This window comes from Prionailurus viverrinus, chromosome A2, assembly GCF_022837055.1.
Source record: "Prionailurus viverrinus isolate Anna chromosome A2, UM_Priviv_1.0, whole genome shotgun sequence".
Taxonomy (NCBI): Eukaryota; Metazoa; Chordata; class Mammalia; order Carnivora; family Felidae; genus Prionailurus; species Prionailurus viverrinus.
This window is the reverse complement of record NC_062562.1, coordinates 32,055,338-32,067,605: the sequence shown is the minus strand read 5'-3', so window position 1 is coordinate 32,067,605 and position 12,268 is coordinate 32,055,338. Positions and strand designations below refer to the sequence as shown.

Sequence of the window (12,268 nt, the reverse complement as noted above, 5' to 3'; positions counted from 1 at the left end):
CAAGCTCATCTTGGGTTATGACGGATGACACAAAGACTGGAATTCCTTGGCTATAGAGCTATGATTTTCAGTGGGGAAATCTCTGAATAATTGCTTATTAGCCCGAGACATACCCAGAAACTCATTCAGTTACTTATTTCCCATTCATTCAGTTATTCATTCATTCAATCAACACAAACAGAGCATTACATCGGGCCCCCTCCCCGCACTGGGAATACAAGATGGGTAACATTTTGTTCTTTACCTCAAGGGGCTTATTATCATAAAAGGGCGGAAAGAGATATCCAAATAGCTACACTGGTATTTACTGAGCCCTTATACTGTTCTGGGTGCTCTTTTAAGTGAATTTCCTCAGTTAATGTTCAACACCACCTGATGAAGTCACTTTTATTATCCCCTTCTACAGGGGAGGAGACTGAGGCCCCGAGAGCTTACGTTGTTCAAGGTTAAAAAGCCAGTGAGGTGGGGCGCCTGGGTGGCGCAGTCGGTTGAGCGTCCGACTTCAGCCAGGTCACGATCTCGCGGTCCGTGAGTTCGAGCCCCGCGTCGGGCTCTGGGCTGATGGCTCGGAGCCTGGAGCCTGTTTCCGATTCTGTGTCTCCCTCTCTCTCTGCCCCTCCCCCGTTCATGCTCTGTCTCTCTCTGTCCCAAAAATAAATAAACGTTGAAAAAAAAAAAAAGCCAGTGAGGGACAGAACCAGGAAATCAAGCTGAGGCAGTTTGGCTCCAGGGTCCAAGCTTGTAACCCCTGTATGCTGCTGCATTGATAAACATGTCAAAGGACAGTAGATACCATGATAGGATTCATAAAAGAGGAAGTGGTGAGCTTTAATGTGGGAAGGAAATAAGGAGGAAACATTTCAGGAAATGCTTTGGAGCTCAGAAAAACTATTTCAGTTTCTAAAGGAAAATACCATGAGAAGGGAGAATAGGTAGACGTGTGCTCTCCGTATCCCCAATGCTGTAAATCCTGTTTGTTGAGAATATTTTATTTCTGGGGTACCTGGGTGGCTCAGTGGGTTAAACATCTAACTCATGATTTCGGCCCAGGTCATGATCTCACAGTTTGCGAGTTCGAGCTCTGTTATCGGGCTCCACACCGGCAATGCAGACCCTGCTTGGGATCCTCTCTTCCTTTCTCTCTGCCCACTCCCCACAAATAATAAATAAATAAATAAATAAATAAATAAATAAATAAATAAACAAATAACTTTAGAACATTTTATTTCCTCTCTACATCTGCTGTATCTATAGAAAGACTAATTGAGGTAGTCTTGTCGGTCTTGGATTGTGGGTGAATCCACTGATGCATCAATCCCTGGGACACTGGAGCCATCAGGCTGAGAAGGAGGGGGCACCCGCAGTGGGAGAAAGGCCACGCTTGTGGCCCTTTGTCTAGGGGCGGGTGAAAACGTGTCGCAAAGGAATGGGGGGTAATGTCACAAAGGCTTTCCTCCTAAGGGAGGCCCCTGAATCAAGAGCACACAAGATAAGACTCTGGAGAAAAATCTAGTTTTTTGTTAGGTCTGGGGAGACTGCTCAAGGAGTTCTGATCAGTAGATTTATCTGGAGAGGTATTCCAGAATGCCTAGTGTTAAATTCCACATTGCTTTAGGTCCTTGGCTGTCTGGAGGAGGATGCTGGTTAGAAGAAGAATCCCCTGAACTCATCAAGCAAAAAATAAGCACAGAAGTAGGTATGGACAATAGGGGGCAGAAAATCACAAGTGAGGATTAAAAAGCAGACCATCCCTGGGGGGTTAAAAAAAAAATCCTTATATATTTCTATACATTTTTAACAGACTAGGTTCTGGTCTTTGTTCCGTGACCATCTGGATGGGTTTGTTTATACAAATATAAAAGTAGGAGCTGTAGAGATGTGAATTTCTCTGTTACAATGTCTTGGGCTGAAAGTAACACAAGATCCTTCCCCAAATGGACTTAAAGATTTTAAAAAGTTTGCTCAGGAAACAAAGTCTAGAGGTAGATGGACTGCAGGGTTAATTGATTCAGCACTCAAGGAATTTAGTTTTGTTAATCAGTGTAAGTAATGCTGCACGCTATGTATTAGTCTACGTGCGCTGTTGTAAGAAAATACCATAGACTGGGTGGCTTGAAAACCGCAGATATTTATTTACAATTCTGGAGATTCAAGATCAGGGTGCCAGCATGGTCAGGTTCTGTTGAGGATCTTCTTCTGGGTTTCACACTACTGAACTCCTTGGATTCTCACATGGTGGAAAGAGAGAGGGCTAGCTCTCTAGTCTCTTATAAGGCACCAATCCCATTCATGAGGGCTATACCCTCATGACCTAATCACCTCACCAAGACCCCACCATCAAATACCATAAGTTTGTGTATTAGATTTCAACACATGAATTGGGGAACGATACAGTCAGTCTACAACATGCTTTAACAAACTAGTCCCGAGATCTCCATGGCTTAACACAGTACAATACCATTACTCATTTGTGTAAGTACTCTATGAAAATAGATACTTTTATCACATCCAAGGGCCTTGGCTTCATCTATGCTCTAGCTCTACCATCTTGAAGGCTTCAGAAGCACCCTAGCATGATCCAACCTGCAGATGGAGAAAGAGAAGGAATATGGAGGAACAAGCAGGACATTTTAGAGTCCAGGTCTAGAAGCTACAACTATCATAGTTTATGGATCAGGACTCAATTCTTTTGGCACTGTCCAACTTCGCGGGAGGCTGTTCAGTGTGATTTGCTATATGATTGGGAGGAAAAGGAAATGGGTTTGGTGAACTCACTATGTTATTTCTATCTCATTGGTTCTTTCCATTTGTCTGCGGCCATTCTCAAAGTCACTTTCCTCCTCCTTCTGGTGGCAAGATGCCTGTAACAGTTTTAGGTGTCATATCAAACCATCATGGCTGGGGCGCCTGGGTGGCACAGTCGGTTAAACGTCCAACTTCAGCCAGGTCACGATCTCGCGGTCCGGGAGTTCGAGCCCAGCGTCAGGCTCTGGGCTGATGGCTCGGAGCCTGGAGCCTGTTTCCGATTCTGTGTCTCCTTCTCTCTCTGCCCCTCCCCCGTTCATGCTCTGTCTCTCTCTGTCCCAAAAATAAATAAAAACGCTGGGAAAAAAAAATTAAAAAAAAACACAAAACATCATGGCTGAGGGAAGAAAAGAGACAATCTCTTTTTTGGGCTATCTCCTAGGAATGAGGACACTTTTTGTACGAGCCCCTCAGGAAACCTTCTCTCACCTGTCTCTTGGCCTGGATTGGGTCACCTGCCCCTACCTATGTTTGTCAATCACTTCTTTGATAAGTCAAGCCTGTCCTCAAAGTTGGGGATAGGGGAGGTCCTCTGAAGCACGTGGTTGCTTGGATAGGTGAATCCCTAAAAATCTCAGGGTTCTGTTAGGATTCAATAGAGGGAAATGTCAATTATCCACGCATCAGTGTAGTGTATTCTGCAAACTTGGAAGGAACTAAATTGGTTTCTCTGGGCAAGAGGGCACTAAGGAGGTGGACTGGTGATCTGACAAGAGTTCTGATCTGGTTGCTCTCTTCATCCCTTGTCTTCTAGCAAATCCTTCCTTGCCCTCAGGATACTTTTGTAGAAACAGGAAAAGGGCTGAATTTTTTCATCTGAGTTGACAAACAGCAAAAGAGAATATGGAAGTGGAAGCTGGTGATCGAGGAGAAATGAGAAATGGCCGAAACCATTGGGAAGGCATCATAAACCGTGGTGTAAGACTGATCTGCCTTTAATTCATTCTCTGTTTTTCTTTCTCTCTTCAGCCTATCCATTCATTTGTTTATCCATCCCTGGTACTGGTTCATGTCCATGGTAAATAAATGTTAACTCCCTGCCCTCAAGCAGCTCACAGACTGTGAGGGAGACATGCAAGTAGTCATAATATTGGGATCCAAGTGTTCACAGGATGCTTGAAAGCAGCACAGAAGTGTACTCAGTCCAGATTGACAGGCGACCCAGAAGGTTTCTGAAGGCTTAGTAGGAATAATGCACGTAGAATGGATAGACTGCAGGTGAAGAATGATACTGGGTAAGGACCCTGGAGGCTCCAGTTTATGCAGAGGCCTGGGGTCAGGAAAGTGAAAGGTACCTTAGGAATACTTTGAGTAGTTAATCATTGGCAAAGTCAGAACAATGGCTGCTAAATGCTATGAAGCATAACAAGGGGCTTGTTAAAATGCACTTAATGGAACCCATCACAGAGATTCTAACGAGTGAATCTGGGGTAAGATCCAGGAAACCAGAATTTTAAAGAAAAGTCCCCAGGCAACTCTAAGGACAGGTCATTCTACAATCCATTATGAAACAAGGGTGTTGTGTGATGTGCTGGACGCTCGGAAAAAAAAAAGCCGTGGTCTGTTGCTACTCAAAATGTGATCCTTGAAGTCCTGGAGTGTCACCTGGAGCTTGTTAGAAATGCAGAATCCCAGACCTCACTCTAGACCTTCTGAATCAGAACGCATATTTTAACAAGACCCTTAAGCAGTCTGATGAACATTGCAATTATTAATGCACCTCTGTGGAATTTGGGGGGCAGGTGCTATAAGTAAGTGGTCTTGTCGTTACTGGTTAGTTGCTGTATCTACTAAGTGATCGCAAGCCACTGAAAAGGTGCGGTTTGGGGAGTGGTGTGGTCAGATTTGTTCTTTCAATTGGAGATACTAATCGAGTATTTCTGTTTTGCTCAACATTCTCCCTATATTTTCCCTTTCTCTCTGTTCCCGAAAGTAGCCGGGCCTTTGACTTTTCCTTCAGCCTAGGTTTTTACCTCCATGATTGAGAACCAGTGTTGCCTGAAGACAATGCTTTTCTTGCCTTTTTGAAAGCCTAAGCTTGTAAAAGATATGGGAGTAAGGGTCCTAGCTTATAGAGCCGAGGGAGAGTGAGGTCAAGGATAGAGAATAAGGGAGTATTCCTAGGAATTTGGACGTACCTAAATATGGTGAAGCTCACTGGGGACTGAGATGGGGCAGATCCATCCAATGCCCTATTCCTGGGTTGGGGAAGAGTGATGTGTACACAGCAAACCCAGAAAAGGACCATAAGCTGAAGGGGTCTAAAACTAGTCCAAGATGGCTATGTCCCCAGCAAAGCAGGGCAGCCATAGAGTCTCCTTGGAGCAGTGTGCATAGATGCCCTAGCAGATAAATAGACACGTCACCCACCCTCTTGCTTAGGGTTGGGTAAGACCTTGGGAACCGGGTGTTTCTGGGAGGGCAGAAACACCAATGATGACCGAGAATTTCCTGAATTCTTGAAAAGCTAAGCACTGGGAGTTAGACGATTTGATTTAAATGAATAAAAAAACAGAATTTCTTGTCGTCTTGAGATGAGAGATGAGATGCGACATTTAGAATGTTCCCCATAATGCTTCTTTTGTTGTGAATTTCAGGAGAGGCAAAAAATTATAGTGATGTGAACACAGTGGGTTTTTTTTTTTCTTAGAATGAGAAAAAAATCACAAGTAACACATTTCAAAAAGCTGATAGATACCACAGACATCACACAAAATCCAGAAAAAGAGCATTTTACTTTTATTAGTTAACTGCCTGACATATCTCCATAGTTGAAGAACTTTTCATATGATATTTTATCATATTTTTTTCATAGTTTATTTATTTCTTTTGAGAGAGAGGGAGAAAGGGAGAGAGCGTGCAAACAGGGGAGGGACAGAGAGAGAGAGAGAGAGAGAGAGAGAGAGAGAGAGAGAGATGGGGAGAGAGAGAGAATACCGAGTAGGCTCCATGCTGTCAGTGTAGAGCCTGACGTGGGGCTCGACCTCATGAACCGTGAGGTCATGACTTCAGCCAAGATCAAGAGACAGACGTATACCTGACTGAGCCACTCAGGCACCCCTCATATTGTTTTTAAGGAGAGAATAGAAAGATATTAGAGATTCAATCTCTTCTCTCGCGTATTTGATCAAAATTTGATTTTTACTATTTGTGGCTTGTAACGGTTATTTTCACCTTCACACATAGCAAGATCATACATTGAAAAAATTGTTTTAAAAATTGTTGTCAAATTTGGGAAAATCTCTATTTCTACCATATTGTAAGCTATACGAATAGACAGAGTGTTTTGCATATGAGCCTCTGGCTCTATATGTTTCAATGTTTGTTTTTTTTTTTTCTTTTTAACATGTTTGTGCTGTCAGTTACTACAGGACACATTCATACTGAGATATGGCCTCCGGCTCAGGGCCTGCACATCACTACATGGAAACGACTATGAACCACATAAATACAATTTGCTAAACCCAAATTAAATCTGTCTCCAACTTTAACACAATTCCAGAGGTGCTCATGGCCACTCCAGTACTTCAGATGAAAGCAGAAGTGTGAAGGAAGCCACATGGAACGAGACAGAAACACAGGGTGCTCAATGGCACAGTTTAGACTGTTGCCTCACCTTCTCAGTAAAGCAGGAACCTTCAAGAAGCCGTCGGAGCTCTCTCCCTCTTTGACGTGGGAAGACTCAAGACAACACATGCTGTAGTCATTGGTGCTGCCACGTTCCCATCATCCATCTGCCCTCTTTTCTCAGCTGTAAGTAACATTTCCAATAATGTTGGATGTGCTCCCCCCCCCCTTTATCATTTTGTAGTTCTAGAACGACAGGATTGTAGGAATTCTAAACTTGCAGCAGTTTTCAGCCTTTCTGTTTTCCATCAGGCAGCGCTTTACTCTTGCTTGGTGGAATATCCAGGGCCTCCTTGCACATTTGAGTTTGGTATTATCTTTGAGTATCTCTCATATCTTCTACCGGGTGGTTACCATGTCTCTCTGGTTCTTGAGTTAAGGATGACCAATACATGCATGCTTATCTGGGGCCAGCTCTATGGATGACATCACATACGTTATGCCTGCATTCATCTTACAACTACATATATGTGTAAAATGTCATCTCTTCCATGAATCCACTCTCTCGTTCTCTCCAAGAGCAAAGGGACTCGTGCTGTTCTGAATCTCCCTTCCTGTCGACCGATAGTAGCTGTTCTCAACCTTGGCTACGCATCAGAATCATCTGTGCGTTGTTTAAACCAATCACAAACAGGCAGGAATTTACCCCCGGTACATGGAATCGGCATCTCGAGGGGTGGAACAGAGGTATCTGCATATTTTTAAAAACTCTCCAAGTGATTCTGATGCACATTGATAGCTAAGTGCCACTGGTCCCTGTCTCTTGGGGGCTACTTATTCTTCCCCTCCTTGTGAAGCCGTTTTCTGTGGATGTCACTCTTCTCTCCTTCTGGATTTAAAACTCGGGATCTTATCAGTCTGTGGCCCCTTTCCTAATAGTTCCTCCACCCCAACACATGTACACAGTCTCTATCGGTCCCGTATACAAAATAGGTAATGAAAAAAAAAATAGGTAATGATTGTGTTGACAAATGTGATTATTATCCTACGTTTAACAGTAATAAATACTGCAGCCAAAGAAAAACGTGCACGGCATCCGATAAAGGAAGTAAAATAATCTTCACATCCCAAATTTTTAATTAAGGAAAAAGTTGCAAACATCGAAGCCCTAAAAAGTTCATTGAAGAAGACTTCAATGAAATTTTAAGTTTAAGTAAAAAAAAAAAAGCTTTTTGAAATTGCAGAAACCTTTCATGTTCTTTAACAACAGATCAGTAAATATAGGCCACTCAGAAAAGACAAAAAGCCCCATACATTCGGTGTCCCTTCCAAGAGAAATCCTGTCATTTCTATCCAGGGCAGGCTACTTGATGTATGAAGTGTGTTCCAGTGTACTTCATGAGATAGTCAACCTGGCCTTTCAACTGGGCCCAGCTGGAGATCTGCACGTGACTCCAAGATGAACAAAATGCACACACGCCTTTCCAGCTCCCTCTTATCTAAAATGCCACCAGGATTTATTCCTCTGGCTGAAAGCTCGGTGCCATGATCGAAATGCAAATCCTAGCTAAGAATGTCCTGCTTTGCTGCCCTGAGCACTTCTGCTGCCTTGTTAACTTCTCCCAGAAGCCTGGGAAGAAAGGCTTTACAGATGAGGAAACTGACAGTCAGAGTGAAGTGTTGGATTTGAACTCAGACCATCTTGGGGTTTATGGGCTCTGCAGTCTACCAAGATTTTAGGAACTACTGTGATTCATCAAGCTTTTGCAGTCACTTCTCTGCGTGACCACGTTTGATCAGCTGCACGGCTGAGATTTAGTTTTGATGGGTGGAGGGAATTGCTGGGTCCAGAATTGGTGTGCTTGGGAAGGGGGGTGCCAAGGATCAAGAAAGGGGAGCCTCATAGTAGAGAGGTGAGAAAAGTTCTTAGTCTCTCCTGAAAAATGTCACAAAATGGACCTTTCCAGTCTCAGCTTGTGACGGTGTCCTTCCTGCTTATTTGATTTTAACTCTGTGTTTATGTCTTTATTGATTTTCACCTTTCCCGTGTCTCCCATTGGAAACGATTCTCCTCTGCTTCCCCCCTACTCTCCTCGCCTACTGCTATCAGGGTCCCCTTCTTCATGGAGAGTGGAAGTTCTTCAGGGAAACCTGTCCCTCCTGCTTAACTAGGCAAGACAAACCTATCACAATCACAACCTCTTAGAGCACTTTTGCTGGTCTGTCATGGAACCCTGATGGGGTTCTGTGTGAAGCAATAGACCAGCAGGGGGCACACTTAAAACAAAAACAAATACTACAAACAAAAAAACGAAAGCCAGGAATAAAAGATAAATGGAAAGGGGGCTTCTGGTTGTTCACGACATGGGGAATGTCCACAGCCTTAGGCAAAGCTGAAACTCCTGGACTGGGTTAAAAAGAGCTCGTCAGAAAGCAAAGTCTGGCCTAGGAGGGGATGAGTCAAGGGTGGAGAAGAAAAGCACATGGACTGGTTTTTTAGGCACCCCTACTGTGTACTCAATCCCCAGACATCTATCATAGGCCAATGTGTCTATCTTGAGATGATCACGGAGGTGGTGCTGGAGTTTACAAACCCAATGGAAATGGAACAATTCTCAGAAGTGCTGTCACTGGAAGAGTGACGAGTACACTTCCAGAGGCTAGTTTATGTGGTCTCTTTGTGTGTCACCTTATCTCAGAGGTCAGCTTGGCTGCATCCTCTCTGCTTCAGTGATTTATAGAACACCCAAAGTTTTCTGGATCATTTTCCTACCAATATCTCGCCCAGAGAGCTGAGTAGTGGCTAATCAAGAGAAAAATACCCAGGCCCAATTTTTGAGGTAGGAGTAAGGATTTGTGCATTATTTGATATTAGGGTTCTGCCCTTACGTTACTTATTCTTTGCAAGTAATCTTTTGCAAACCAGAAGCACTGACCATCAATTTTATGAGATACACTTCTCAGAAGTCTCCAGAGCATGCCACCATTTTTTTTTTAATTCTCTGATCTGTCTCATTGAGTTTAGTTTTAGGTTGTGATTGGAACTCCTAATTAATCTCTGCAAACATGGAGATGTGGAAAGGAACTCAGCAGAAAAGCAATTAAGGAGCTCTCTATGATTGTTTTTCCCATTAACCAAGTCTATTGAAATCACTAGGCCAGCTGTGGCAAGTCTATTTAATAACTTTCTTTTCATTTCCTGATTTCTTACTCAGTTTCTCCTGAACTCCTCATTCCTGGGCAGCCTGGATTATTGTTTGCTATTTCCGTCCATATGCTACTTTAAAATAATCACATGTGGATTTATGTTGAAGTCTGCCCCTTAGAACTGATTTCCTTGGCCAGCAGTTAGCAATGATGGAAACCAATGTAACAAAGGCCTGAGATAAATGATGAAGGGATATAAACAAGAAATGCATCTTCCCCTCCCCAGCATAATGTTCAATAAGGTGCTGAAATAATAAATTTTATTTTTAATTAAAAATAAATCTTTCCCCGAAAAGGCCCCTCATGTAGTGAGGCACAAGGGGGCAGTGTTACGTCAAATTACATTAAATTAAACTTCACGAAGATGTGATTCCTTGTGGAAACTTGGAGGGATTAGATTAATCATGATGTTGGAAATGAGAATCCCTTGCTAGTGGCCGAAAGAATGTGAATAATGCAAGAGGAAAGTTCAAAACCCATCTTCCAGTGCTCAGATCCATGGACCATGCTTCATGTTAGCCAATAGACAGATCTGAGAAGAGGTGAGAGATTAATCTTCAGCGACTGAGCCTTATCAGGGACTTTGCAGGCCATGACACTCTTGAATCCATTCTTAATGGCCTTTGGATTTTAAAAGTCATGACAATATTTATAATTTGGTATTGTTCTAGAGAGCTCTAGAGAGATGGTGCTAGGCCAAAGAAAAGGTAGGGGGTGGGCGGGGGGAGATAGTTGAGAAAAAAACCTCATTATTGCAAAGGTTTTGTATCTCAGTGTTCTAGGGTCAGTGGACTTCAGGTCTTCCCTTAAGCATCTGGGCAGCTGAATGTGATTCAAGCTCCCAAGATGCATTAGTGTTTCAGGTTCCACAAGGTGCTAGCCAAGGGGTATGATTGGCCTTGAACCAAGTGGTCTTCATTGTGTGGGCTTTGTCCCTATTTGCATGCCTCATATTCTTCTGGTATCTTCCTCCTTCCCTCTGGTTATCATGATTTTGTTTTCCCTCCACAGGATACTTCCATCTACTCCTTGATGTTTCCTCAGAAAGTCTCTTTGTCATCTTGTGCTTCATTTCTACACCTATAGAAATTGGTCAGAATGAAACTATAAAGTTTACACATGAAATAAAATGAGGTGAGTCTTTAGCATAATGACTGGCACATTTGTTTTTTAATAAATGGTAAATACTTGTATTATCACTCTGTTTCTTTCAGTCTGTGATATGAATGATATCACTTCTCTCATAATTTTAAGGTATTTTCAGCATCAAAATATCCTTATTTTTTTTAATGTTTAATTTTTTTTTTGAGAGAGAGAGAGAGAGAGCGAGCGAGCATGTGTAAAGTTGAGCGGGGGAGGGGCAGAGAGAGAAGGAGACACGGAATCTGAAGCAGTCTCCAGGCTCCAAGCTATCAGCACAGAGCCAGATGTGGGGCTTGACCCCACGAACTGTGAGATCATGACAAGCTGAAGTGGGACACTTCACTGACTGAGCCACCCAGACACCCCTAAAAAAATTTTTTTAGAGAGATTTACTAAAATTAGGTTGATGCTGTAATTGCTACTTATCATTCAAGCTGGGACACCTTTGAAAGTGAAAGGTAATGCTATTAATAATTATGCTAGAATAACAGGCATAAAGCTGGACTATCTTAGCCAAATCACGATGAATGGTCATGGTATTATACAGGTTTTGCTGAAGCAATAAATTCAGATTCGAAATGCAGGAAGCCTGTCAAATGAAGCTTTATGATCCAAGCATGCAATGAGAAATGTCCATTGCAGGAATTGCAGAGAGAAGGGAACATAGCCGTTGGAATCCTTTTCCCAATGTCATTGGAATAGAAGCTCTATCCTTATGTTTTTTAGTATGAAAATCTCCAATACAAACAAGAAAACCATGCCTATGTCAAACCTCCAGCCCAATGCTTCTTAGAATCTAGGGCCTGTTTCTCCTGTACCTCTCTCTCTCTCTTTTTTTTTTTTTCAGGCCAGTTTTTACAGCCCTGAAAGCTGGGTGGGGAGTTTTGATTATTTCCTAGCACCTGGAGAGTTTGCAGGTCCTGTTGGGTATGGAGCTAGGCCTAGGGATAGGATACCATTGAAATATCACCTACTCAGGGTAGGACTGTGGGAACTCAGGCCAACTCAGTGCCCCACCTCCACGGTGCCATTAGATTCTGATTACATTAGATTCTGATCACATTACATTCTGTGTATTGTCTATTGAGGACAAGAAAATCTGTCTCATTCATCATTGTCACCAACCTATGAGGACAGTGCCTGGCACATAGTTCAATGTCCTTGAATTAAGGAGGAAAGAAAATAATGACGTAAGCCCCTGAAGAGTTGGAAGGAAAAGCTGCCAACACCCAGGAAGGACACACAAGATCCTTCCAAGGAAGACATAAAAATTACAATTATAGCAACTAACCATTTATTGTGCTCTTACTATGTGCCAGGGCTTGCTAAGCACTTTACCTTGTTTCATTGAATCTTTACAATAGTCTTATTTCCGTATTATAGAGGGGGAAACTGAGGCGCAGAGATTTTGACAGCTTGCCCCAAATCATATGGCTGCTAAGTCAATTTAGACAAATGTGAAGGCTTCAGACAGAGCTGCCAAAGGAGTTTCTGGGAGGTAAAACAAGGCAGGGGCTCTCCAAGGTGGGTGAGTGCCATTTCCATA

The 12,268-nt window shown here is 42.8% G+C and overlaps 1 long non-coding RNA gene across 2 annotated transcripts; it reads left to right on the top strand.

Moving 5' to 3' along the window:
* The first annotated feature begins 1,508 nt into the window (after positions 1-1,508).
* Positions 1,509-10,700, top strand: LOC125161118 (uncharacterized). 2 transcript variants are annotated; one of them, XR_007150473.1, is made up of 4 exons: positions 1,509-1,692; positions 3,560-3,723; positions 6,168-6,558; positions 10,591-10,700. It is a non-coding gene; the product is annotated as an uncharacterized LOC125161118 (long non-coding RNA). The 2 variants fall into 2 exon arrangements; XR_007150472.1 differs by having other exon boundaries at positions 1,509-1,696.
* Positions 10,701-12,268: the final 1,568 nt, after the last annotated feature.